The sequence below is a fragment of the Pinus tabuliformis genome, chromosome 4_1 (genome assembly GCF_031772625.1).
Source record: "Pinus tabuliformis cultivar Carrire ecotype Pingquan chromosome 4_1, CPIR1, whole genome shotgun sequence".
NCBI classification, from domain to species: Eukaryota; Viridiplantae; Streptophyta; class Pinopsida; order Pinales; family Pinaceae; genus Pinus; species Pinus tabuliformis.
Window position 1 is genome coordinate 602,585,225 of NC_142303.1, and position 4,878 is coordinate 602,590,102.

A 4,878-nucleotide genomic window follows, 5' to 3' on the forward strand; every position below is an offset into this window, starting at 1 on the left:
TGCCCATAGCATGAGAGAGACTATGGCCTAAGAGCTGCAGAATAGCAGTGGGACCTAGGGATAGGTTGTTTGAGTGGATGACTTGTCTCCTGAGGGTTCTGTTGATGATGTTGGATGACTGTATGTGATGTTATATCAATTCCACTTCCTTAAGGTGACATAGGATGTCAAATCTGATTATAGTAGCATCTATCCTCATGTTTACCTTGGTTGGCATGGGTACTTTGGGTAGACCTGGGAGGGGGTGTTACAGAGTGGTATTAGAGCATGGTTGCGCTCTTCTTGGGTGAATATGTTGGTCATGCATGCATGTCAGTTGCATGTGTGTCTCTTACACTTGCATTCCATGTTCTTTTTGCATTGCATAATGATTGATCATCATTGTAGTAAGGTTGTCATGAGGAACTTGATGTTGATTTTATGGAATGCATCATCAAGAGTATATGGCTGGATACATGAGTATATGTAGCTTGGTTACATCCTTGTATGTTGGGTTGCATTCTTGGTTATTTGATTACATGCATTAGTCTTGTAGGTTGATTACAAGAATTGATTGCTTATGTTCAACTACATGCGGTTATGCATATGTGTAGTTGATTAAGCATTGTTATTCAGGTTGGTAGTTGCATGAAGCAATGTGTACAATGGAGTAATGGTTGTGGTCATGCACATATGGTATTGGTTATAATTATGCATGAATAGTAGTTCAAACATACCTTGTGAAGTCATGGTATGCATTTAGGTCATCAAGGTGATATTGGTATGTTATGGTGTTAATGTGTTGGCTGAGATATAGAAGGAGATGCAAAGCATCATAATGAGGTTGCATCATTGAACTTTGGGGTAAGAGCAGATCGTCATACAGGTATTGTATGTTTGCATGCTCGTATGTAAGTCAATGATTGTTATATGCATTAGGTTTATATACATTAGGGTTATGTCCATGTCTTTTGATGTTATGGTTACATTCATGACAAATGTTAGTTGATTAGTGTAGTTATATGCACATGTGTCAGATAATAAAGAATTATAGTAACCTGTAGTTGTATGCATTGCTATTGTTGTTTTATATTAAATAACCTAATGATTATGTTATATATTGCTGATGAGTATGTTATAGGTTAACTTTTTGTTGTTATATGATAGTGATCTTGACAATTAGGTTATATGTTGTTGATTAGAATGATAGTTAGCTTGATGATTAGGGTTATAGCATTTATACCTTGATGTTACATGTATCATGCTAAATTGGATTGGCCTATGCAGATGGTTATGGTTACGATATTCAGGTATGAGCCGACATATTTGTGATATGGTGTTGTACTAATCTAGGTTGACCTTGCATATGTGGTTGTTATGTATGAATGATAATTGTGTATGAGTTATTATGTAAACATGTTAGCTAGTGACTATTTCAGATATCATGATCTTATTTATGTTTAAGTTAACATGTTGTGAAGTTATATCATGCTATTCTGGATTGATTGTGCAGACACGATAGCCTCCCCTGAGATACAATAAGGTATGAGCTTTCTTATGTTGTATATTTGGTGCTTGACTGTTTGATTATGTCATTTATTTGATTTATTTAACATGGTATGTTGCAAGTTGGTTGAATGTTTGATGAATTGCATAATATGAGTATGAGTCTATAGGATTGCATGAAGAAATGATCTTGTTCTAAGATGATTGTACTAACAAATGTGTTGAGACAGTTGATACATACTTGAATGTAGTTGACATTTGTAGCATTACATCTAATTACCATGAGTTCACTATGGATTATTACATGATTTTTAGGTTGATTTCAAATTGATAGATATGATTGTCTTGATATTTGGAAAATGTGGTTGACATGAGTGAGCAGTTATAGGAAACATGCCTAGTATTAGTGTGACAAGGTAATAGTTGATGTGTTTATATAACTAATAGTTGGGTGATGTGATGATACATAAAAAGCCTTGATTGCAACAAGGTGAAAACGTAATGGAAAGGAATTGGGAAAGAATTTCTTTGGCTAGGTTTGGAAACCCTAATTCCTAACGAATGAGTGCTTCACATACATGAAATCTTCTTGACCTTAATATTGTCTAAAATTATGCAGATATGTGTTATATTCATGGACATGTACTTGACAAGTGTATTAGCTAGTCTCTAGTTACAGGTGGATCTGTCAAGGGGATTGGAGCCCTTGAGAGATGGCGTGGATGTGCTCAGTTACAAGGTAATGTGTGTGGCACACCAAGATAAGGTAACTAGTGTATTGTTATGTTTATTTATGCACTTACATTATGTGTTAATGGAAGTATTATGCAAGGAGTTTCACGACAGGAGCGATTTCCATGAACCTTGAAGAAGGCTCAGGTTGAGATTTCCTTTGGAAGCATTGGGAACCATGGGCATTGAGTGATGGTGTCTGTTGTTAGTCTTGTTATTTTGGTATTTTTTTGATTGTTGCACTTGATTTGCGATTTTGCGTGTGTCTTATGTATAGCTATGCTACTTTGCTGCAATGTCGTATTGTTGTTATGGGTTTTCATGATATTCTTCTTGTTTGTTTCTTGAGTTTCCTTTTATGTTTTGAGTCTTGGGAATTTGTTGGGAAAGAGGAAAGTTAGTGGAGCTCGGGGAGAGTCGTGTGGTACCCAATAAGTAAGGTAAGACTACGATGAAGCTTTGTGCATGAGTAAGCGCAATGGAAGGTAATACTATGATGGTCGGTTGGGCTGGTTGGTCCATAGTGGTAAATGGATGGTGGCAGTACAAACATGTGAAAGGTAACTAGAAAAGGTAAATTAAATGGATCTGAGGTGTCATATTCCTTGGCTATGTTGGGAAATTTTTTTCGCAATGTTGTACATGCTGTAGACAGATAAAGGAAGTTCTCTTAACCTAGACCTTCTGTTATCTAGTAATTATGTCATGATCATGATTATGTTGATGTTTATATATGTATGCATGTATGTATGTATGCCATTGTACGACATGATGATGATTGTTTTATGCTATTGATTATATATGTATGTATGTATGTTGTCATTGTCTGATAGGGTTGTCAAGGATCGTTCATGTGGAGGAATGATTTCTTATGCAAGTGAATGGCATGAAGAGATTCCTAGTTCATGAGGAACCAAGTGGGAAGAGTAGTCACAACAAATATACGGGGTCAGTATCACGTGGATATGAATTGATATTGTATACTTGTATTATGCATATGTTTATGACAAGTAATGTGGAAGGATACATCATCGAAATGGAAGCAGTGTCTGTGACATGCTGGGACAAGCATAGATAAGACACTGGGAGCAAGGTTTCTTAGTAGAGACAGTGTGCTTTTGGATGTGCATATGTTCTATATGTTGTACATGTTGCATCTATGATGTTGTGTGCATGTGGTTTTTTCTATACATAGCATGTGTACATGTTGTTTATGCAATGTTATGTACATGATGGTACAAATAGTGTTGTGTGAATATTGCATATGTAGTGTTGTGTATAGATGATGTTATGTACATGATGGATATCCAATATTGTGTGCATATGGTGTTGTGCACATGTTGGATATGAAATGCTGTGTATAGATGATGCTATGTACATGTTGAATATGCAGTGCTATCTACATATGGTGTTCTATGCATGTTGTACCTATGGTGCTATGTACATATGGTGTTGTGTGCATGATTGTACAAGTGGTGTTGTGAGCATGTGGTGTCGTGTACATGTTGTACATGTGGTGTTGTGTACATGTCGTGCATGTGATGCTATGCACATGTGGTGTCATGCACACGTCATGCATGTGATATTGTGTACATTTGGTATTGTGTACACGTTGTACAATAGTGAAATGTACATGTGGCATTGTGTATGTGTTGTGCAGGTGGTGCTATATACATGTGATGCTATGCACAAATTGTGCATATCGTTGTAGTGTACAGGTGGTACTATGTACATGTGGTACATATGGTACTGGTGTAGATGCATGCATTTCCTGGTGTTGTATGATGTGTGTAGCTATAAGTGTGTGATGCACACTATGTGTATGTGCACATGGTTGAGGAGAAGGCACTGGGTGTTTGTCGGGTGTGGAAATCGATCCAGAGTGCATCCAGAATAAAGAAAAAGGTGGAAGCTAAGGATTGACTAAAGGATAAGTATCAACATTTTATTTCAGTTTCAGTATGCATGTGATTTATGATTCTGGTCTATGATGATTACATGTGATCTATGATTGGGATTATAATAGTTACATGTGATTTATGATTTTGATGGTTATGTTTTGAGCTAACCTGATGTGATATTTTTATACGTGTTGATTTGGTCAAATATGATACTTTGACTTGTTGTGATAGGAAGCGAACAAGATTGCAAGTATACCTTATTGAAGAACTACCAATGAGGTAGGATTTGAGTTTATTTCAATTTATTTGAATATAATGGAAATTATGTTCTTGGAACAGGAATGCATGAACATGCCTAGTTGGGTGGTTGAAATTGACTGCAAGAATCAGCAGTAACAACCAAAGAAATTGGAACATTCAACAGTATGTTGGCATAGTACTTCAGGAGCAGGGTCATTATGCAAAATCGGTACCCAATAATTTCCATTGATTTCCATGAGCATGCTATGACCAGTATAATGGTTTTGAGGTAGGTATATGACCTAGTTTTGTATCTTCCGATGCGAGGAAGCCTTGCCAAGGGATGGATTGCCTGGGATAGGAGTTTTTGGGGAACTTGGAAGGTGAGTGACTGCACAGAAGGGGGTGACCAGATTTCCTAAGGGACTATGTAGCAGCGAAGGGAAGGTCGTAGATATATTTGTTTTGGTCATGAGAATTGCTAGATGGAATCATATACACATTAGGAGTGCACCCTGGA